This window comes from Protopterus annectens, chromosome 9.part0 (assembly GCF_019279795.1).
Source record: "Protopterus annectens isolate FY-2018-M chromosome 9.part0, PAN1.0, whole genome shotgun sequence".
NCBI lineage: Eukaryota > Metazoa > Chordata > Ceratodontiformes > Protopteridae > Protopterus > Protopterus annectens.
In genome coordinates this window covers 1,709,751,189-1,709,776,305 of record NC_056743.1, presented here as the reverse complement: position 1 = coordinate 1,709,776,305, position 25,117 = coordinate 1,709,751,189, and the positions used below count along the sequence as shown (strand labels likewise).

Below are 25,117 nucleotides of genomic sequence, written 5' to 3'. Positions count from 1 at the left end.
CTACAAACGCCAGATGCCGTAGTAGAATGTCTTTGTTCTCTGCTTGAATGAGGCAGTCATCCAAGTAAGGATATATTTGTATTCCTCTTTGTCTGCAGAATGCAATTACTGGTGCCAGGCACTTTGTGAAGACCCTGGGCGCAGTAGATAAGCCAAAGGGCAGTGCAGAGAATTGGTAGTGCATTGAGCCAGCTTTGAATCTGAGGTATCTTCTGCATGCTTGTCTGATTGGGACATGCAGGTATGCCTCTTTTAGGTCTAAAGTCACAAGCCAAGCCTTCTTGCCCGGCATTGGCAGAAGCTGCTGTAGAGTCAACATTTTGAATTTTGGTATATGTGTTTAGAATAGATAGGTCCAGTATTGGTCTCCAGGTCTTGTCCTTTCTTGGTACCAAGAACAGTCTTGAATAAAATCCTTTTCCCTGCTCTTGCTCTGACACTTGTTGAATGGCCCTCATGTCCATGAGGGATGAGACTTGCTTTTGTGCCTTTGCCCATTGATGTTTTGGCAGGTCTGGCCAGCCGTTTGTCCTTGGCAGGGTATGGAAGTGAAACTTGTAGCCTTGTAACACTATGTCTAGGAACCATTTGTCCTGGGTTATCATGTGCCAATTTTGAGAAAAAAGTGCTAGTTTACCCCTAAAGGTGCTGCCAGAAGATAAGTGCTTGGTGCAGGCAGGGAGAAGTCATTGGGACCGTTTCCTGTATGGCTGTGATTTGTCTTCTCCACTTTTGGTGGTAGAAGCACCCCATTGTTTAGATTTGTACGAACCTTGGGGCTGGGATCTGCCTCTTGGGTGTCTGTATCTGCCCCTTTGTGGTCTGTCTGACACAGGAAAGGACCAATTCTTTGTAGGCCAGTGTCTGCTAAATCTTGGAGGTTGTACCTGTAAGAAATCCTTAACTGTTTGCATAGATTTAGCTTTGTCCTCCATTTTCTTTAACACCTCTTCTGCTTTAACACCAAACAAGGTATCATACTGTAATGGAGCATCTAATAATTTTGCTTTGACATGGTCAGGCAAATTTTGTTCCTTTAACCAAGCATGTCTCCTGATGACAGAACCCGTAAAAGTGGCCCTGCAGGAGGCCTCCAAAGAATCAAAACCACATTGCAAAGTATGCTTTCCAACTTGTTCAGCTGCATGCAATAAATCCGGCATTTCTTTGTTTTCTGCACATTCAGAATTTATCAACATTTTCTGTTTAAGCAGTGACATAATATATCGCTGATATTTGAGCGTATGAAACTCACAATTTAAAGCCCTTATAGCCAAGGTAGCATAACTGTAAATCTTTTACCCCCATCTGTCCAATGCCCTAGAATCCCTGTCAGATGGGGATAGGGTTTTTTGCAGTGGAAGCCTTGACCCCTTTGGGACCCTGACAGATAGTTTCTGGGTCAGCAGCAGGGTTTTTGAAAAGGAATTTATGTGAGTCAGGAACCCTGTAGTACCTGTCCAGCTTAACAGGAGCTGGAGGTAAGGAGTCAGGTGTCAGACTGGACTCTGAAAATACATCATCTACAATGTCTAACACAGGTGTAATAGCTAGGGGCCTGTGTTGTGGGAGTAAAAGGAAGTCTCTGTGCCTTTTCTTAGATTCTGAATAATCTTGGCTCTCCCAGTGGAAATGCTCCCTCATGGTATGCAAGGTTTCCCCAAAAGAGTAATCCTCAGGAGGAGAGGCTGAAGGGATAGATTCTTCAGCATCATAATCCTCATAGGGAGGAAGAGAGTATCCCTGATCAGAAGAGGAATCAGATGAAATGGAAACCTGACCTGAAGATTCATATTCTGTCTCTTGCCTAGGCCTTTTATCAGGTGGGGGATGGGAACCCCTGATCAAAGTAATTAAGTCTTCGGCCATTTTAAGCATCTGTTTTTTGGGCATGGAGGCCTGTCCATGAGGCTGTTGTACTTGTTTCTTTGTCTTTAAAGGGGCTTTAGTCTTTGCCTTTATAGCTGGAGTCGTTTTAATGTATAATTGAGTAGGTCTGAAAACACCCTCAGAAGCTGATGCCTGCTCAGTGGCTCCGGACCCATCTGAGGGAATAGTCTCCGAAGGTCCAATACCTTGAACCTCCAGCGACCTAGTCGACTCCACGTGGGAGACTGTAGAGGCCTGTGGGTCCAAAGTAGCGGGCGTCAGGGGATGCGAAGGTGCCTCACTGAGAACCGGCGAACCTGCGACTGGCTTAGCGGAAGCCTCGTCGGTTTTGGACCTCTGTCCTTTTCTTTGCGTTTCTTGTGAATTCCGGTAGTCGGATGGCTATCCGACGGCATCGTGTAATTAAATCTTCTGCCAAAATAGTGAAATGCAAAATCGTACCAACGCTTAATAGTGCGCTGGTTAAATCTAGCACAAAACCGAGAACAAGCAACGTCGTGGTCAGGGCCTAAACAAGGAATTATGTAAGAATGAAAGTCCTTATGAGGTATTTGCTTCCCACAAGAAATACAATTATTAACTTTTTCTGACATTGGTCTGGAGCAAGAAAAAAGGTTTCCCCAATGGGGTACTTAGCTTTTAATGAAGACTTCGGATCTGAAATTCGAACACGAAAATCTCAGGAGTCGGCTGACTGGCATTTGCGAACTGCTTCTGCTTCGGGCACCGTGCAGCAAGAAAGACTGAAGAAAATGGTGTTGGCTGCATCTTTTATACCCCTGGTGCACTGACGTCAGGGAAGAGGCGAAAGCAACAGACGCCGGACCTAGACTTTGGAATTCAGGCCGACTGAGGGTAGCCTGCCAGCAGGATAACCTAAGTGTAATGACTGCAACAGTGAAACACAAAGAACATCAAAGGGAGGATAAAGCTAAACCTTACTTTACTGTTCCTAACACATCCAGGGAATGTGTTGATATTAATAACGATAACAAAACTTTACGATATTTAACAACATATAGTAGATGTAGTGAGGCTGAGAGACGGGTTATAGTGAACTGGAGTATTTTAAAAGCTCTTCTGAAACTTAAGCCTGTTACAGTGGATAAGCCATCGTTTGCTTATAAAAATTGGCCAAACTAAGTCATTTATGTTATAAGGATTTAGCTATGAATAATAAATTAATTAATTTCAGTAAAGTAGGAATCTTTCCATGTTATAACTGCTCCTGCTGTGATGGTATATGCAGTTTGTATAGTTTTACACATCCTACAACTGATGAAAAATACATTTTTAAATGTATTGCTACTTGCATTACACCCTTTATTGTTTACCTAGCTACCTATGAAAGCTGCCCAAGCTTTTTACATAGGTAAATCAACTAGAAAGCTTAACGAAAAAATAATTGAACATAGGTCTTTGAAATGCAGGGGTGTAACAACTAATGTGTTTGTGAAACATCTTGCTGAATATGGAACGGATTATACTTTTAATTTTAGAGTGATGGAGATACTGCATAAACATTTAAGGGGCAGTGGCAATGCATTAGAAGTGAAAGAGCATAAGTGGATAATTTGTATGCAGGCTGATTAACAACCTGGTATTAATAAGGAAGTTACTATTAAACCAGTACTGAAATGCAAACAATTATATTTGGATAGGTGAATTATTTTAGTCTTATTTCTATTCTATTTATTTTATAATTTTTATATCTGGATAATTGAGTTTAAATTATGATTTGCTGGGGGTGTCATGTGATTTTGTAATTTCCTTTATATGTAATGAAGTGACTTAAAGGACCACTACGGGCAAATGACGACGAAAACATTTTTTTTTTTATCTTGCTTTGATTTACTACACCTCCCAAAGCTGCCTGCAGCAAAATAAGTACTCATTCCTAATTTTATTTTGTTTTTATTCTTGTCTGCCCTCATGGGGGCAGACATCGTGATTCCTTTGGAAAGCTAAATCTGTCCCCATAATGCACAGACTGTGAGAACAAATAGCCCTACCATTTGTTGTCAGACTAGACTTCCATTCACTTAGAATGGAACACCTGAAAAAAACTGCCAAGTTTGAGAGTCTGCAGCTCATGCGTCATTGACTGGTATGCGCTGAATTTTACAAATGTTGATCCTACTGATGTACTACACATTCTCTGAAAGAAACTTGCAAAAGTGTCAACAAATTACTGAGATAAAAAAGACTTTTCACAAGGAGCAGTTTTGCAAGTTTCAGTTACTGGCCAGGATACTCCTCCCATCTCCCCTCCTTCAGTGGGCTACAGTCTCACATTTCCAGCTTTGCTAGATTCAACTATTTAGTCAGCTTTGCATGACAATAGACAACAAAAAATAGCCTTGTGTGACACTAAATCTGTTCCCTTGTATGTCTCTTCACTTCTGAATAGCATTTCCCAGGAATAAAAAAAAAGCAAACGCATCAAGTCCAGAGTTTAGACCAGTCTATTCATTTTTTAAAATGTGCACAGTAAAATATTCAACTTGTAATGCATTTTGGCTGCTGACATGGTTTTCTTTACATAGTTATTCTCTTATAGTATAACCTGAACTTATGGTATTTAATGATATATTTTACAACAGTTCTCAGTTTCTTAACAATGACCTCCCAAGCCTCTGATGTGACCTAGTACTTTTTCTTACTATTGCTTTATGTAGTTTGTCTTAGTTGTATACTTGTAGCTCTGTTTCTCATCCTCTCAGCAACAGACTCCTGGAGAAAACTTCCAAAGCAGATACTTGTACTGAAAGAGTACTAGCAGATGTAGCAGTGATACCACACTCCAAAACAATCCACTCAAACATAGTACTGACAAACACAGGGGAATCTACATGTCTGAATCAAGCAGTGATGAAATTGCAGCACAATTTTACTCAATCTCTCCATTTCATAATGCATAACATTCGCACCACACTTACAGAGGCAGACCTCCACCTTCCACAAACACAGCTACCCACACCCACACAACTGCTATGGTCCAGTTTCTCCCTACAGTTATTGCAAGCCAAGAATAACACTTTTTAATAAGGACACCTACCAGACAAGTCTGCATAGCACACTTGGTCTACCTGCATCATTGCAGCTCCTCCCCACCCAGTAACTGCAACATTGCCAGATAAAACCACTGCTATGGTCCGGTTTCTCCCTATAGTTATTGCAAGCCAAGAATAACACTTTTTAATAAGGATACCTACCAGACAGGTGACTGGATATTTACAGTTCTTGTTATTAGCAGATGTGGTCCTTAACAGTTATGTTTTAAACATTGTGACTGGTTATTTACATTTCCTTTTACAGCACATTTGTTACTTTTACTAGTTATTTTTTAAACATTGTTTTAGCCGGCGTGCACACCTGCAAGGCCCCCCCCCACCAAGGCAACTATAGCTTTGTCTATTGCCACTGGGTAGCATAACTTAACAATATACTTGCTGCATCTTGTCCCAAAAGATCTGCCTCCACACTGAATACTTGTAAAGTAAGGCAAGTACCATTTACTTGGTGTATTTTGTTCCCCAGACAGATTTACCTTCCTTTGTATTACTTGCACACCAAGGCCATAAAGTAGTGTTTCTGCAACTAACTGCCTTCCTTGCTTACACTTAAATTACAGCTCCAAGGCTTCCACTTCTTATGCTGATTGCTTTTCTTTGCAGTCTTCTGTGAGGGGGCGGGCCAGATCTCTACCTGCTTTTTCTGGTTATACCTTCCCCCATGCACATTAACTAGTCTATATTAGTGGGTCTCCTTGAGTGGCACCATTTTGAAACTTATCTTTTGGCCTGCTTGTGGTGAGGAAGCTTCCCCAGACCTTTTTCAATGTGACTGCATCAGAATAAGTAAATTAAACTAGTACAATACAGCCAAACAGACACATTTGGTGTAAACAGAAACAAGTGGAAAGATACATTTGGTGTACAAAGAAAAGAAATAAGTAAGCCCAGGGATATAACTGGAGTTAGTTTTAGCACAGCTGCACTCTGGCTCACTCCGCTCCCCTCCCTGCTTCCTATACCCACCTGTCCCCACTAGTGCTACATTTCAACTGAACTTAGCCGCTCCCGTCATGCTAATCACCAATCACTAAATCTGCCCCACCCTGTACCCATTTCCTTCTCTTCCACTATTCCACATCCTGTAAAGCACAGTCTTTCCATCTAACTACCTTACAATCACAAACAACACCTCTCATCATCCACCACACCCACCCCATCCCAAGCAGATCTCTCACTCATGACCAAACTCAACCAAACCATGCCCAAACTACCCAAACCCACATACATACACCTCTTACTATTGCTCCTAGGTGTATCCACCCTCCCACTACTAACGTCTATCACCAGCCACCAAAAACAACTTAATTTTATTCACATACCAAGAAAAACTACTTCCACTAACATTATTACAACACACCCTTTTACTCAACTAGTCCGATATCACTACCAAACCTTCTTTATTCACCACTATGCACACAGGTTACAGCCATCACACTACCAGTCCCAAACAACTATAAAGAACTTTAAGACCCTAAACAAACTACTCAAACTCTATTTTTACCTCAGAACCCAACTCATTAGCTGCGGTGATATACACCCAAACACAGGCCCACAAAATCTAGGAGCCCCAACCCTCAACCTGAATGATACCCTACTCCACAGAGACAAATCCACACTCCTCATTTTAAATTAAAATGTCAGAAGTATACTAAACAAAGTCCACAACCGTCATGCACTCATACACTACTCTCCTTTTATCAACCTGAGATAGTCATACTAACAGAGACTTGGCTTAAACCAGGCAACCACAACAATGAAATCACTCCACCAGGTTACAATATAATTCGCAGTGACAGAATAGGTAAAAAAAAAAAAAAGGGGGGGGGTGTTACTACAGTGTATAAATCTCACCTCATCCTTGAGAAAGTAGACAGAACAACCCCAGACCTCATAAAGTTGAACTCACACAAACAAAACTAAAACTTAATGATCGTAAACGCATCAACATCATGGGATGCTACATCCCCCCATGCAACAATATCCCCATTACAGAAAAACTCCTAGAATGGATATCTAACTCCCTCCCCCAGGAAAGCATAGTATTAGGAGACGTTAATACTGACTGGCAAAACTGTTCTAGTCATAACCCACTCTCCCATATTAACCTACATGGCCTAACCCAACTCATCACTTCCCCCACAAGAACAGACAAGAGAAATAAACACCAATCCACTCTAGATTGGATACTCGTATACCACCCATCAATGATATCCTTAGCAGGGTGTCTACCAAACACTGTGAGTGACCACCAAGCCACATTCTTACTCAGATCAAAATCACCACAACTGACCCAAATATCTACTTGCCTAATTAGAAACAAAAAAACACTTTAACCGCTCCAACTTTATAAATGACCTAAAAGTGTGCAACTGGACCCCCCCTAAAAAAACCTACCTCTTGATGAAGCTGTACTATATGTCAATACTACCTTCTTAAATACCCTTAACCATCACGCCCCCTCCAGAACAAGAATTAAAACTAAATATGCCCCCTGGTTAACCCCAGACACAAAATCCCACCTCAAAAAAAGAAACAAGGCCTGAACCAACTACCTCAACAGTAAATCCCAATTGAACAAACAAATATATGTTGAACTACTAACAAAGCCAAAAAACTCACCAAAACAGACAAAACATCTTACTACCAAAAGTTACATAAGCACAGGAACAACCCATATAAATTCTGGGCAGCAATGAACTCTATTCTACAACCAGATAAAACAACTACCCCAACCCCAAAAATAGATAACCAAAAAGACATCCCCACTCAATTTAATAAAGTAACCTAATGATGCACATCATGTGATTGGATACATTGTATGATGAGCTGGTATTTAAACACCAAGTGTTTTCAGTTGCTTATTAGATCTGAAGAAGCTACATGCGAAAGCGCTCATCTATCTCTGCACCAGTTTTGCTTTATTTTTATTTCATTCATTAAATTGTTTAGCTTATCCCTGCCGTGGACTGCTGGTGTGCTTTTATACAGTTTAATAAATGCTTTATAGAAACCATCCAGACCCTTGCAAACAACCAACATTATGACAATATCCCCACCCCTGCAAATCCACCCCCACCCCAACTAACAATTGTCCCAAATTCAGCTTCCACCCAGAACCAACCAAATTAATTGAAAAACTACTCCGCAAGCTCAAACCAATGTCTCTAGCCACAGATAAATTACCTGCTGAATACCTCCACCTGGCTGCAGAAGTCATATCCTTTCCTGTCTCCATCCTAATTAACAGACCCATCTCTGAGTGTATAGTACATAAGCTACAGAAAATATCACATATCATCCCTCTACATAAAGGGGGAACCTCCCTGGAACTCAATAACTACCGCCCTATAGCCATACTACCTCTTTTATCTAAAAATTTAGAGAGGGTAACACACAAGCAACTAATGAAATATCTCCAAGAAAATAATCTAATAGCAACACAACAACATGGCTTTAGACCCTTCCATAGCACCTCCACCGCACTAATCTAATAGCAACACAACAACATTGCTTTAGACCCTTCCATAGCACCTCCACCGCACTAACAGAATTCACCAACACTGTCAATACTCACAGAAACAATGGACTCCTTGTACCTGCCACCTTCCTTGACTTGTCCAAAGCATTCGATATGGTTAACCACAAAAAACTCCTTCTTTCACTAGCAACTCTAAACCTTACCACAAGGAAATAAACAGGATATGCAACCCCACAAAAGGGCACAGCAGAATTGCAAAAATAGCGAAGGGCAACAACAGTGAAACAGAACACCAGGAATAACAATAAAAAACCAGGAAAATTTAATGACCAAAACATCCACCGACTAAGCGCTTTCACCTAAAAAGGCATCATCAGAGTCCATCAGAGACTCTGATGATGCCTTTTTAGGTGAAAGCGCTTAGTCGGTGGATGTTTTGGTCATTAAATTTTCCTGGTTTTTTATTGTTGGTCCTGGTGTTCTGTTTCACTGTTGTTGCCCTTCGCTATTTTTTCTAAACCTTACCACCCCTGCCATCTCCTGGTTCAAAAACTACCTAGAAGGAAGGAAACGAGCTGTTATGTGGCAAAATTAACTCTCCCCCTCCCTACCAGTCTCCCTAGAAGTATCCCAAGGCTCCATCCTGGGGCCACTTCTTTTTACCCTCTTCACCAATCAACTCCCAAACAGTATTCCTAAAGCCTCAATAGTGCAATATGCAGATGATACCACCATAATATGTGCAGCCAAATCAATGGACATCCTTCACTCCCTAACTCAAGGATGCTTTTCCGTAGCAGAAACTTGGATTACAAACCAAAGGCTCATTCTGAACCCAAGTAAAACAAGGCTAGTACTCTTTAGCTCCCACAGAGCCACACCTCCCACTGATTCTTTATCTCCTCCTTTAACAAGACCACAATCACCCCCACAAATCATACCAAACTATTAGGGGTTGAAATAAATAATCAGCTTAGATTTGACCTACATATTTCTATAACCATAAAACAAGTACATAAAACTTGGCCTACTGTATCGCAATAAAAAATTCCTCACCGACCACTCCAAAACTACAACAGCTACAATAGCAAGGACTCGCCAACTATCCACCCTACTTTATGCCTCCCCCGTGCTTACAAATCTCCGCAAATCTGACCTAAACAAACTTGATAATTGTTATGCTAAGATAGCCAAATTCACTACAACCTCTCCCATCAGAACACATCACTGTGAATGCCTAAAAAAACTCAATTGGCTAGAACTACCACTACTACTACAACTCATTCAACTATCACTAGTTCACAAAATAATACAGAACTCTGAAAACACCCCAGCCCTACAAAATCTTTTGCAACCCTATACAACCGCCAGGCCCCTGAGATCTAGCACACAAAACCTCCTCAAAGTAACCAAATATAACAATGAAGACAGTAAGTCTGTCTACAGCCACTGTATAACAAAAACCTGGAACTCCCTTCCTGCCCACATAACGGACAATAAATCCCCATCACAGTTCAAGAAACTTGTTAAAACTCACTTTTTGAATAATCGACTGTGCTCCTGTACCCCCCCCCCCCTCGGCTAATGTCTCATTAGAACACTTTACCTAACTTAAGCAACTCTGCTAAGCCATCCCATCTCTCTAGGAGTTAGAGAAAACTACCCCAACAATATTGATCTCTCCATAAGCAACTAAAACCAGGAGAAGACATATTGTAAATCAATCTGGTATCCTTCTCAACTAAAACCAGGTGAAGACATAGTGAATCAATTTGTTATCCTTCTCAACTATAGTGAGCATCATCTGCTCTCTCGGAGCCTTAATCTACGTCTCTCTGCTTTTACTCTGATAGTACATCTATCACAGGAATCCTAAACTTAGGAATATCTTCTAAAATTGAATATTATATTGAAGAGAACGAATGTATCCTATCTGTTAGTTAATATGTATGTCAACGTCTCTTGTATGGAAATTGTATGTCAAAAGTCTGTCCTTAAAACTATGTTTTGTAAAAAATTCTTCTCTTGGAGCTTTTCTCCCTGGGCCTCCACTGAAAATGGATTTGTAATCCAGTTGGACTCTCCCGGTCAACAAATGTAAAATAAAATAAATAAATAAATAAACATACCAGTCAAATTTAAGGCTTTTCCCACCTCTCTGCAAAACACTGCTATAATGGCTTTGGCAAACAAATGAAAATGCTTGATGGGTGTTTGTTCAAGACTCCCATCCATATCTCTCAACAGTACAGACTTTTGCAGAAAGTCCACATTTTTTGTCTGTTTTTCATAAAATTGCAGTTTTCTGCCAAATCACTGGCAAATCATTGAACAATGAAGTCAGAAAATTGACAGGCATTTGATTTTCAGACTTCATATTGTTAAGACATTTCTCTCTAATGCAAAACCTGTTTATCAACTTTCTAAGTTTGTAAGTGCAATATTTATAAATGTTCCCAAATTGTTGGCCTTTGTCCCCTATTATTTATGGCCTTGTCTAGATTTCTTGTTCTATGATGTTGAGAGGGATGTTGCCATTCCAGTCCACTGCACTTGCATAAGTGTCCCCCTCAGCAGTGCAGATTTGCTTTATAGTTCTTTTACATCTCACACACACACACACAGTAAATCTTGTCCATGTTATTTATTCTTTTCCTTGGTTTCGTTTCTCTTACTTGTAATGTTACTTTTACTCATTTTTTTCCTGCCTCCCATATATCTACCCTAATTATTACTTCTAACAAATACTTTTTCTCACTCTTTCTTCTCTTCTGCTCCTCCTCTTTATCCACTATTTGAAATTTTCCACTCTGACATTTGCTTTATGAGTAAATAATGAACTGTCACACTTATGTCAGCACATTTCAATGCTAAATAATATTGTATTTAGTCTAATAATAGGTTCATAGGTAGGTACTAGGCTATCGGCCCAAGGGCCTAAGTAAGCCTAGCCAACAAGGTTCCCTGGCTTATGCAACGCAAGAAAGTTATTTTCCTGTGCCACTGTAGAGCAGAGCCACAAAAGTGATTCCCGGGGTATATTTCCTATTTCCCATCCACTCAAAGATTTTTCTCGAGTGCTAATGAGGAACTTTGCTTGACATAGATGGGTAGCTTGTTCCAGAGTATGGGAAGTCTCTGTGACAGGAATCTATCCCTCCAGCATGTCTTGTTTATTGTAGTGACAAGGTTTAGGTCTGTAGAGCGTGTAGCTCAGAGGGATTGGGATTTCCTTAGGTGTAGCATGTCCAACAGCTCTGGGTTTCACATAGCTTTATATGTTAGGGAGAAATCACCTCAGAGTAGGCGATATGCTATGGAGTAAAGCTGGAGTTTTTTGAGATGGTCAGTGTAGGGCATCTGTTTGAGGCCAGTAATCCTCTTTGTGAGGTACTTCTGTGGCCTTTCCAGCTGCTACAGATGTCTTGTGAGGTACATTCCAAAAGGGGCTTTGTACTCTATAATGGGTCTAATGAGTGTCGAGTAGAGGGAGAATGTGACCTCTTTTTTCCTGGATGAGAACTCTTTTGTGATGGTGTGCCACGTAGAAGGACATCCTGACTACTGTGGCGATGTGATTATCAAAGGAGAGACTACTGTCCACCTGGGTCCCAAGGTCTCACCACACATTCGGTGTTAAGTAGACTGCTGCCTATGTGGTAGTTCATGGGTACAGAGTTTTTACCAAAGGGGATGACAATGCACTTTTTGGCATTGAGCTTGAAGCCATGGCTCTGACACCAGGCATCTGTCTCAGTGAGGCCCTTCTGTAGGATGTCCACATCATTTGGGGACTCGACTATGGCTCCTAGTTTGTAGTCATCTGTGAACTTCATTAGCCAGAGGCCTTCTGTGTTAGCCTGTACTTCAGAGAAGTAGATACTAAACAGGAGAGGTCCCAGGACTGAACCCTGTGGTACTCCACTTGTCTCTGGTTTGAAGTCAGATTTGGAGTCTGCAACGTTTACAGTGTGGGTTCTGTCAGTGAGCCAGTTGACAACCCATCTTGTGACGTAGGGATTTACACCTAGTTTAGTGAGTTTAGCTATATATCCAGAATGGGGGATGGTACTGAAAGCCTTGGCAAGGTCAAGATAGGCTGTGTGAACCAACTTACCCTAATCTACGGCTTTGGTGACTGCCTCAAAGAAATTGATTAGGGTCAGGAGGCATAATCTGCCTTTCACAAACCCGAAGTGGGTGGGGTCCAGAGTTTGGAGGTTACCAATGTCTTTGTTTATGAGTTCCATGATGATACATACCATGGCCTTGCGGACCAGGCTCGTCAGGCTAATAGGGCGATAGTTCCCGGGATCAGTGGTGGCTCCCCCTTTGTGGAGTGGGATAACTGCTGCTGTGCGCCATTCCATGGACACAAAGCCTGATGTGAGGCTATGATTGAACACGGTGCTTAGGTGGGGAGCCAGTTCGTTCTGAAGTTAATGTAAAACACAGCCTGGGATGTTGTCCAGTCCCATGGATGCTGTGTTTTTGGCTTTAGAGAGTGCAGCTTTTACCTGTGTAGTTGTGATTACAGGGACTCTGCATTCTTCATGTATAGATATGGGCCCTTTAGGGGGTGAGGGGGGGGTAAAGTTAGCACTAAACCTATCTCTGCCAGGATGTTGGCAATATCAGTTGGTTCTGTAATTTTCACGCCGTTGTGCTGTAACTCAGGGCAGATCTGGGTGTTGCCATTGAGATTCTTGACATAGCTATAGAAAGCTTTGTGGTTATCCTTAGAATCAGTAGCAATTTTGTTTTCGTAGCTAGCTTTGGAGGCTCTTATAAGGAATCTCAGCTTCTTACTGAGGCTGACCAGGGAGCTCCACCACTCATGGGATTTTACTCTCTTTTGCAACAGTTTCTTCAGTCTGTTGTACAGTTTGTTTATGGCAGGGGATGACCAGATTGGCTTCCTTTATTTGGAGGATAGCACGATCCATGCACTCATGTAAGTGCTTATAGAGTTCATTTGTGTAGGATTCAGCAGTTGTAACTGTATTGTCCATCTGCATGGGTGTCATGAAGTTCGCCACGTCTGTCTTAAGAAGCATGAAGTTGGCTTTGGAGCAATTTTTTACCATGGTTTCCTTAATGGGGGTGGGGGCGGGATGTGGATATCTAGGGTGATTGGCTTATGGTCGGATCTGACCATCGAGGAGTTGACTTCAGGTGTGGAACACTGGTCACTCATGTTGGTAATAACTAGGTCTATGATATTGTTGCCCTTGGTGGGGGTGTGGATAAGTTGATCCAGGGCATTGGAATTTATGAATTTCAGAAAGCGTTGGGTGAAGGAGTTGATACATGAGTAGTTTTCCCAGTTAATGGTGAGGTAGTTGAAATCAGCCATTATTAGGGTGTTTGGTTGAACCCTAATATTTTCCAGTATATCAAGAAAAGAGGAGTGGAAATCCTGGGTCATGGTGGGGAATCTGTAATAAGCTACAATTTGGATTGCAGTTTTGCCCAGAGTTAGTTGCACTTGGATAACCTTGGATGCATTATGCTGAGCAACTAGCCTGGAGGTGTGGATATCCTTAATGAGTATGGACACACCTCCGCCTCTGGTGTTCCGGTCCAGGTTACATGGCCGAAAAGTGTGGTACGAGTTATAGCCTGGTAGTGCAGGGGTGTTCTCTGGAGCCTTGAACCAGGTCTCAGTCATTGCACAGACATCGATGTTCTCCACTTTAAGGAGTGCCTCGAGTGAATGCATTTTGAGATTTAGACTTCTAGCATTGAGTAGCATTACCCTCAGTTTTTGCTTGCCTGTTCCTGTTACGGTGGTGAATCTGCCATTTGAACCTTGTCTAAAAAAAGCACTATAGTGACGGCAAGAGCCTTAGCCAGTATCCGGAATCCCAGGGGGCGACAGGTGCAGACCACCTCTGGCAAAGCCTCATGGTCTGTCGACCATGTCGTCCCAGGCAGACAGATACTTGATCCCCATAGAATGGCACGAGTAACTTAGCCAATTGTTGAAGTCAATCATTTTGTCCTTGTACTGCGGTATAATTCTGGGTGATGGCAGAATGCTACTCAGGACTACAAGATCAGAGAGCTCTTCTATGTCTCTTTTCATGTAGTCCAGGGAGGTACATCTCAGGTCATTCACACCAGCATAGACAATGACAGAGTCATATTTGTACTTGTGGAGTGACCTGAGTACGTGGGTTATGTGGCGGATCCTGGCACCTGACAGGCAGATGACAGTAACCTTCTCCTTGTTTAGCCTGGTGAGTGGGACATCAGTGTGCCTGACTATATGTTTGTCCATAATATCTGAATAAGTGAGTTGGATTTTCATGACAGCATCAAGGAAACATTTTCCTTCCTTTTGTGTTTTTTTTTCTTGGCATATTGATTGATTTTCTTAGTATATTTTATTTTTTATTTATTTTCCATTTGTTTACCAGGTTAGTCCGACTGGACACAAGGTGACTGTTTTCAGCAGAGGCTCAGGGAGAAAAGCTCCAGATACATAGTAAACAATTATAAAAAATAAATTATACAAACATAGCTATTTTGTACAAAGAGCATAGAAAATATAAAAGGAGTAAAATCAGAGTTTTACAACTGATGTGTGGTTAGAATATTAAGAAACAATTAAACAAGATGATATACAACAAATATACAACTGCTTGAACATAAATTCAAAAAGAAGTTTCCATAGACAAACAGGGTCATAAACTAGAAATCATAACTATATTGATATGATTTATATTGCATTTATCTTGTTTAATGATGCTATATGTGTATTTGTATGTGTCATATGTGCACAAATATTTGTATTAATCTATGTATTTACAGTATACTGACAAAGTACTGAGTCACATCAGAGGCTTGGGAGGTGATTGTTAAGAAACTGAGATCTGTTGTAAAGCTTGCCATTGAATACCATAAGTTCAGGTTATGCTATAAGAGAATAACTATATAAAGATAACCACGTCAGCAGCCAGAATGCATTACAAACTGAATGTTTTACTGTGCACATTAATAAATGGATAGATTGGCCCAAACTCTGGACTGTGTGTGCTTTGCTTTTTTTTTATTCCTGGGGAAATGCTATTCAGAAGTGAAGAGACACATAAGGGAACAGTTTTAGTGGCACACCAGGCTGTGATTTTTTTGATGTCTATTGTCATGCAAAGATGACGAAATAGTTGAATCTACCCAAGCTGGAAATGCTCCTTGTGAAAAGTTTTATTTATCTCGGTAATTTGTTGACACTTTTGCAAGTTTCTTTCAGAGAATGTGTAGTACATCAATAGGAACAACATTTGTAAACCTCAGCGCATACCAGTGAATGACACATGAGCTGCAGACTCTCAAACTTGGCATTGTTTTTCAGGTGTTCCATTCGAAGTTAATGGAAGTCTAGTCTGACAACAAATGGTAGGGCTATTGTTTTCACGGTCTGTGCATTGAGACAGATTTAGCTTTCCAAAGGAATCACAATGTCTGCCCCCATGAGGGCAGACGAGTAAAAAAAAATAAAATTAGGAATGAGTACTTATTTTGCTGCAGGAAGCTTTAGGAGGTGCAGTAAATCACAGCAAGATAAAAAATATGTTTTTTTCATTTTTTACCCGTAGTGGTCCTTTAATTATTTGTGTATCACAATGAAGAAGGATTTGTATCTGAAAGCTCTTTGCTTTTTTTAAGTTTTTTTATGGTTTTATTTATATCCATCAGCATTATAAGCCTCATGTTTTGTTCAGTTATTTGGATTTTACTTGTGGGTTTATCACGGTTCCTTATCTTTATTTTGTTGGGTTTTGTATTTTATGTGGTATACACTAGACAAGCTAGGAAGACACTCTGAAGGAAGGAATTAGAGAATATTTCTATAGAATGATAGTGAATCCTTGAGTCTGAACATTATTACTGTAAAATCCCACATTTAGTTCCTCTGAATTGGAAGTAGCTTTAACTAAATCATCCAAGGCAAGGATAGATGGAAATTCTTATGAGACTGAAAAATGCTATAAACTAAAGCTAATCACTTTCCGAATACCCTTGGTATTGCAGAAAGCCCAAATGGCTAAGCAGTAAACTGATGGATAAAAGAGGCAAAAGAGTTTGAAGGGTGAGAATTCTGAAGTGAGGAACCCTGAAAAATGTGTTGCCTGGATAGTTCTAGAATCAGACTCCAGTCTCCACCTTTTCTGGGGACTAGAAATAGTCTTGATTAAAAACAATCTGCCCCGTAGGTATTGACGCACTTCTTTCTATTACTCCTAACAGAAGATGATTTGAAATAGGGGGTATAACATGTCACTGATCTTTAGGAGCTTGAGCAATTCCTGAAAGGTTTGGTATGGAATCCTACTGAAGCTTGTAGGCATCTAGGAATCTTTAGTGATTCTTTCCTATAACAGGAGACAAGAAAGTCTGATGGCAATTTTGGGGGAAGGGGATAATTGACAGGGATGGAGAAGACAAGTGGGAAGTGCAGCTGGAGAGGTATAGTCAGGGGTGATTTATATTAATTTTGAAGACCTGGAACCCATTCTGCTTAGTCTTAAAGCCTCCCCTGCCATTTTTTCTTAAAATGGACTTTGTCTATTGCTATTAAGATTTGGACTGCCTTCTAAAGAAAGGACATGGTTTTGCAAGATGATTTCATCATACCTGGCTACCACAGAAAAGGATACTTTACCCCTTCCATTAATTTACCTCTCTTACACCATCTAGATAACTCTTTAAAAAGATGTATCAACAGAATTATATTCACATTTTATGAAATGTTTATCAACTTGAGAGAAGGAAAGTACAGTTTTGTACCTACCATAAATGTAAATGTTCAAGGGTTCACACTGCTGCAGTCATTACACTTGGGTTATCCTGCCTTCAGGCGGTCCCCGCAGTCGGCCAGAGTTCCAAAGTCTTGGTCCGACGTCGGTTGCTTCTTCCCTGACTTCAGTGCACCAGGGGTATATAAGATGCATCCAACGCCATTTTCTTCAGTTTTTCTTGCCCCGGATGCCAGGTGCCCCCAAGTAGGTAGGCAATACATATTGCTAATAAAAAATATACATATAAAATAAAAACAATACCTTCAGTTACAAGCAAATACACCACAAAGGTTGTATAGGATAGAAAGGTATAGATAAGTCCAGCTAGTTCAGAGGGGATGGAAGGAGGGTAACCTGGACTGCAGCAGTGTGAAAACTCGAACATCTACATTTATGGTAGGTATAAAACTGCACTATGTTCATCGTGTTACACTGCTGCAGTTATAACACTTGGGTAGAATCCCAAAGCTAAGTTTGATTGGCTGGTCTATAAAGAGTTAGAATTGGCTATGAGGCCCTGCAGAACTGCAGTGGCAAATCCTGCTCTGGATTTAGAGTAAAGAGGCAGGTGGTAATGCTTGGTAAAGGTGTGCACTGAACTCCAAGTTGCAGCCTCCAAAATTTCCTTGGTAGGTACTCCTCTGAGAAAGGCTGTTGAAGTGGCTGTTGCCCTGGTGGAATGTGGCCTAATGTTATTTGGGACTGATTTTCCATGATGTGTGTAGCAGTAATGAATACAGTGTCCTATCCATTTGGACATAGTCTGCTTTGAGATAGCCTTGCCCTGTGATCCTGCAACATATGCTACAAACAGTTGCTCAGTTTTCCTGAAAGTTTTGGTTTTGTCCAAGTAGAAGCGTAGCTGCCTGTGTATGTCCAAAGAATGCAGAAGTTTCTCCCCTTTATTCTGGGGGTTTGGATAAAAAGTTGGCAAATGGATGGTTTGGTTAAGAGTCATACTAGATACCACCTTTGGCATAAAGGTAGGGTTTGTCCTTAAAGAAACCCTGTCCTGATGAAAAATTATAAAAGGTTCCACTGCCATTAATGCCTGTAGCTCTGAGACTCTGTGCTGAAGTTACTGCCAGCAGCAGAGATGTTTTCCATGATAGAAATTTTAGATCGGCTGTATTGGCTGGCTCAGAAGGTGGCAGAGTTAGTTTTTCCAAAACGAAATTGAGGTCCCAAGTTAGTGTTGGTGCTCTCCGGGGCGGTCTTATGTTTTTAGCCCCTCTGAGGTACTGCTTTAGCAAGGGATGAGAGAATAAAGGAGGATCCGTGTTGTAATGTGCTGAAATGGCAGAGGCGTGGATCTTAATTGATGAGAAGGATAGGCCTCTGTCGAGCATCTCAGTTAAGTATTGTAAAATCTGAGGAATGTTTGGAACAAGAGGGTCAAGGCTTTGAACCTGTTTCCAGGCGCAGAATCTCTTCCATTTTTCTGAGTAAGCTTTCCTGGTGCTAGGCCTCCTGGCCTCCAAAATGACATCCATAACAGCTTTAGAGAGAGATGTTGCCCGTTTGACTAATGAATCTGCCATGCAGCCAGGTTTAGGGTTTTGAGCTGACTGTGCAGGATTTGATTGTTTTGTTGAGTCAGAAGGTGTGGAATTTGAGGCAAAATCCATGGTGGGCCTTGAGCTAAGTTCCTTAAGATAGGGCAACAGTGCTGGTGAGGCCAGTCTGGAGCAATCAGGATCATCTGTGCTTTTTCTTGTCTGGCTTTTAGGAGTACCATTGAAAGGAGAGGCAGTGGCAGGAAGGCATAAACTTTTAGGTTTTTCCAGCTGAACAAAAGAGCATCCACTTTCCATGCTTGTTTGTGATAAGTCCTTGTGCAGAATTTTTGTAGTTGGCAATTCGGTGGGGAGGCAAAAAGATCCATGTCTGGGCATCCCCATTTTTGCGTTACCATGCTGAAGATTTGTGGATTCAATTTCCATTCGTGAGGGTCCATGATATTTCTGCTGAGATCGTCTGCCAGAGTATTTCTCTTTCCTGGCAGGAATTGTGCTTGCAGGTGAACTTGGTACGTTAGAGCTATGTTCCACAAGGTCATGGCTTGCCTGCATAGGGGATAAGAATGAGTGCCCCCTTGCTTGTTTATGTACCACATTAATGTGGTGTTGTCTGTCTTTAATAATAATTGTCCTGGATGCAGAAGGTCCTTGAAAGCTGTTAGGGCATTTTGAACAGCCAACATCTCTTTTTGATTGATGTGAAGATGCATCTGGTCTGTGGTCCACTTGCCCTGAATGCATTTTCCTGCCATGTGTGCTCCCCAGGCGTAATCTGAAGCATCTGTTGTTAGAGTCTGCCTGGCTGTGGGTAGGGTAAAAGGCTGACCCTTGTTTAGGTGACATGCCTGTGCCCACCATCGAAACTCCTGTTGTAGGCAGGGAATCATTGGTATTACTGCTTCTAAACTGTGAGAGTGTTGAGTCCAAACATTTTTTAGGTATCATTGTAATTTCCTCATATGCAGTCTGGCATATGGTATTAGTAGTATGCAGGATGCCATGTATCCCAGGGCCTGCAGAATTTTTCTTGCAGGGAGATGGGACTTTTTTGCCAGTAAGTGAAAATATTAAGTTAGTTGAACTTGTTTGTCTGGCGTGAGCTAAGCCATCTGGGCCATTGTATTTAAGCTGGCACCCAGGAATATAATCTGTTGTGAGGGCACTAGTTTTGACTTCTTTTCGTTTACTGTGTACCCTAGAGAAATTAGCAACCTTTTTACAAATGCCAGATGCTGTAGAAGAATGTCCTTTGTCTCTGCTTGAATGAGGCAGCAGTCCAAGGTATGGATATATTTGAATTCCTTTTTGTCTGCAAAATGCAATTACTGGTGCCAGGCATTTTGTGAAGACCCTGGGCGCAGTAGATAAGCCAAAGGGCAGTGCAGAGAATTGGTAGTGCATTGTACCAGCTTTGAATCTGAGGTATCTTCTGCAATTTTGTCTGATAGGGACATGCAGGTATGCCTCTTTGAGGTCCAGAGTAACAAGCCAAGCCTTCTTGCCCAGCATGGGTAGAAGCTGCTGTAATGTCAACATTTTGAATTTTGGAATATCCAGGGTAAGTATTTAGAATTGAAAGGTCTAGTATGGGCCTCCAGGCCTTGTCCTTTCTGGGGACCAGGAAGAGTCTAGAGTAAAATCCTGTCCTTGTTCCTGTTGTGGTACTTTTTGAACAGCTCTCGTGTTCATGAGGGCTGAAATTTGTTTTTGTGCCTCTGCCCATTGATTTTGTGGCAGGTCTGGCATTCCTTTTAGCCTTGGTAAAGTATGAACGTGGAACCTGTAACCTTGAGACACAATATTCAGAACCCATTTGTCTTGGGTGATTGCCAATTTTGAGAAAAAAGTGCTAGTTTTCCCCCTAAGGGGGCTTCCAAAAGGGAAGTGCTTGGCGTACGAAGGGGAAAGTCATTGTGACTGTTTACTGTAAGGTTGAGACTTGTCCTCACCTCCTTTTGGGGTTGAGGTGCCCCCCACTGTCGTCTGTTTGAGCCTTGGGGTTGAGATCTGCCTACTGGGCGTCTGTATCTGCCTCTCTGTAGCCTGTCTGACACTGGAGAGGACCAATTCTTAGCTGGCCAACTTCTGCTAAATCGAGGTGGCTGTACCTGTAAGAAATCCTTGACTGTTTGCATAGATTTAGCTTTATCCTCCATTTTCTTTAACACCTCTTCTGCCTTAATACCAAACAAGGTATCATGTTGTAAAGGAGCATCCAATAATTTTGCCTTAACATGATCAGGTAAACTCTGTTCTTTTAACCAAGCATGTCTTCGAATCACCGAACCTGTTACTGCGGCTCTACAAGAGGCCTCTAAAGAATCAAAACCACATTGCAGAGTATGTTTTCCCACCTGTTCAACTGCATGCAATAAATCCTGCATTTCTTTACAATCAGGAGATTCTGAGCCATTAAATATTGTTGGTACTTAAGCATGTGAAACTGGCAATTTAAAGCTCTTATTTCTAAAGTTGCAGATGTGTATACTTTCTTCCCCCATCTATATAAAGCTCTGGAATCTCTGTCGGGGTACTGGATTTTTTTGCAATGGAAGCCTTAACCCCTTTTGGACCCTGGGAAATAGTTTCTGGACCTGCAGAAGGGTTTTTGTATAGAAACTTGTGAGAGTCAGGGACTCTGTAATACCTGTCTGGCGTGGCTGGTGCAGGGGGCAAAGAATCAGGAGATAAGCTAGAGAACACCTCATCCACAATATCTAGCACAGGCGGAATAGCCAGGGGCCTGTGCTGAGGCAATAAAAGGAAATCCCGGAGCCTTTTCTTGGATTCTGAGTAATCCTGACTTTCCCAATGGAAATGCTCCCTCATGGTATGTAAAGTTTCCCCAAAAGAATAACCCTCAGGAGGAGAGGCTGAAGGGATAGATTCTTCAGCATCAGAGTCCTCATAGGGGGGTAGAGAGTATCCCTGGTCTGAAGAGGAATCAGAGGAAATGGAAACCTGATCAGAGGAATCATAGTCAGTATCCTGCCTAGGCCTTTTCTCAGGAGAGGGATGGGAACCCCTGATTAGAGTAATGAGGTCTTCGGCCATTTTAAGCATCTGTTTCTTAGGCATGGAGGACTGTCCAGGAGAATGCTGTAATTGTTTCTTTGTCTTTAATGGTACTTGTACTTTTGTCTTGGCTGTTGTTTTAAAAGTAAGTTGTGAAGGCCTGACAACACCCTCAGAAGCCGATGCCTGCTCTCAGTGGCTCCAGACCCATCTGAAGGGATTAGTTTCCATAGGCCCAATACCTTGAGTTTCCAGAGGCCTAGTTGTCTCGACGTGGGAGTCGGAGGCAGCCTGTGGCTCTGAGGTAGCGGGTGTCAGGGGCTGCGAAAGCACCTCACTGAGAACCAGCGACTGGCCTAGAAGAGGTTTCATCATCGGTTTTGGACCTCGGATGCCTGTCTTTATCCTTGTCCTTGCATTTTTTTGGTATTGCGGTCGTCGGTTGATCCGACAGCATAGTATATTTGAACCTTCGGCCAAAGTAGTGCAAAGCAAAATCAAAACGTCTTTTTATAGTGTGTTTGTTAAATCTAGCACAAAACCGGCAACTAGTGACGTCGTGATCAGGGCCTAGGCATGGAATACAGTAAGAGTGGAAGTCCTTATGAGGTATTTGCTTCCCACAAGAAATACAATTATTAACTTTTTCTGACATCGGTCTGAGGCAAGAAAAAAGTTTCCCCAATGGGGTACTTAGCTTTATTGAAGACTTCGGATCTGAAATTCGACTTTGAAAATCTCAGGAGTCGGCCGACCGGCACTTGCGAACTGCTTCTGCTTCGGGCACCGCGTGGCAAGAAAGACTGAAGAAAATGGCGTCGGATGCATCTTATATACCCCTGGCGCACTGACGTCAGGGAAAAAGCAACAGCAACTGACGCCGGACCAAGACTTTGGAACTCTGGCTGGCTGTGGGACCGCCTGACGGCAGGATAACCCAAGTGTAATGACTGCAGCAGTGTAACACGATGAACATCGAATAGTTTCTTGAAGTTTTGATCTCAATTCTAGATTAGTAATCTCAAAAATCTTCTGACCCATATTATCTAACATAGCTAAAAAAATGTAATGATATGTTTCTGGAAATGAATATCCCTAAATGACAGGGTTGCAACTGCATACATTTCTTTAACAAGCCTGACAAGGACCCTGCTCTCTCTATAATTTGGTAAAGAATTATGAACAGAAACAAATTTAGTTCTCTTCTCCGAGTCCATAAAGGTAACAGCAAGGTCATTAACAAGGTTTTCATAGACAACTGTGAATCTTGTACCCTGTAAAAATCAGCCTAGCCTTTTAGGAACTGGAGACTGACAATATGGGTAAGAGAAGCTGCTAAAAAAACATTAACATTTGTTTATCGTTTTTGTTGACCAGGTTAGTCTCACTAAGCTATTGGCCTCTTTTCAGGGAAGACTCAAGGTGGTATTTAACACTGCAAGGGGGAAATTTTTAGCCAGGGTCACCAAAAGGGTTTTTAAAAACATTTGTGGGAATCTTTTACAGTGTAAAATTGGCCTAGCCTTTTAGGAGCTGGAGGTAGAAAATACAGATAACAGAAGCTGATAAAAAGGAACTTATTTTTGTTGACCAGGTTAGTCCCACTAAACTAGTGACTTCTTTTCAAGGGAGACCCAGGGTGGTATTTATACACTACTAAGGGGAAATCTGGCCAAGGCATTAGGAAACATCCTTTATTCTTTCCAATAAGTGTCATGAGATCTTTTACATTAACCTGAGTTACCACCACCTCCAACAAAAAGCATCTCAGTTTAACATCTCATCCAAAAGGATGGGATACTCAGGAGTACAGCATTCTCCAGTGCTGCAACTGCAGTGTTAGCAAACCAGTCACATGGAGTGGGCACAAAACCCACAGTCTTCTGGTCTTCCAGCACCAAAGGTGCCTGTGTTACCTGCTGAGCCACTGACACTGGTACCTAGGGCTCCAAGCACTGGAGGAAAAGCCATAGGTTTAGGAACATCCATACAGAGAAGGTCAAAATAACTCGTGTCAACAATTTCTCTCCCCTTCCCTACTGAAAAATTCTTTCATTTTAAAGGCAATGGCTAGAGGGCCTTGAAAAAACTGACTGATGAACCAGGGGCTGTAGAAGTCATTAACCAGAGTTGCCCGTCTCCAGTCAAGTAGCAGAGGTCTGTTCCGAGTTGTCTGCTTCCTTTGGCAGCTTTTCCCTTTGCTTCTTTTTAGCTAGAGGGTTAAACATCAAAGAAGCTGGTGCAGATCACACTGCCACACACCAGCAATGACCAACTCTTGATTTTCACTTAACACCCAAAAATCCTAAAGCAAGTTGTGAAATTTTAGAAGCAAAAACCTGACAAACCTAATAGGACTTAATATTGTGTTCTGCCACAAGACAAAACAGATGGCTAAATTGGTAGTCAAAATAAGGTATATGTTTACCACAGCCGCACTTCTCTGCCTATGTCAAAAAAGAGGAGAAAAAAAACACTAACTACATAGCAAAGGAAAGAAAGAATCCTTTGGGATACTCCTCAGCCTGAGCTTCAGAGACTATAAATCACAAGAAAAAGGTGAATCAGTGATAAATTGGAGAAGTACAAATCAAACAGCTTCAAGCAAGAAAAAGTAGTACTCCACACCGTCAAAAGACTTTTAATAGAACGACAAAGCTTTCAGATGCAAACTATCCTTCTTCAGTGTCGTACATAAAATAGCCATAAAAACAGCATTTTTAAATATCACTCAAGCATATCACATGACAGCAGCCTATCAACAATATCAATTAAGAACAGCAATTAAACTTTTAAAACAACAGCTGCAATAACATACACATATCTACTACATAGTCACTTTTTCTTCACTTTTTCTTGTTTAAATTTCAAGACAGGTTTCAATGTAACCTGTTTGTTAAGACCTGGACATTTATCTGTTTCCTAGTGAATAATCCACGAATACTGTTGACAGGCTCCTTCTGTTTCATGCTATTAAAAGTCTTTTGACGGTGTGGAGTTCTACTTTTTCTTGCTTCAGAGACGATAACCAACAGTATGGAGACGCTTGTAATGACTCATGTCTACAGATATGAATGTTGCAAAAGTTTTGAAAAATGGCACAGACCATACCTAAAACCATCAAGCTGATTCATGCCTAGGGTGGGCATTTGGCTCACGAGGAAAAGATTCTCAGCTTTAGAAGTTAGCTGGCTGGATGGGTGGAACCTTTGTTAGGAAGGTTCCATATTTTAAGAATTCTGCAGTGGTGATCTAATAAAGAACATGATTTTTTTAATCCTCATGTCATAATCTGCCCAACAACAAGGAATTCAACACTATGTGGAAAGTGTG

General features: G+C 41.5%; 1 protein-coding gene across 5 annotated transcripts in view; it reads right to left on the bottom strand.

Moving 5' to 3' along the window:
• The window catches only part of RAVER1 (ribonucleoprotein, PTB binding 1), a 2,969,353-nt gene that overhangs the window by 1,263,925 nt on the left and 1,680,311 nt on the right, over positions 1 to 25,117 (bottom strand). The window lies entirely within an intron of this gene.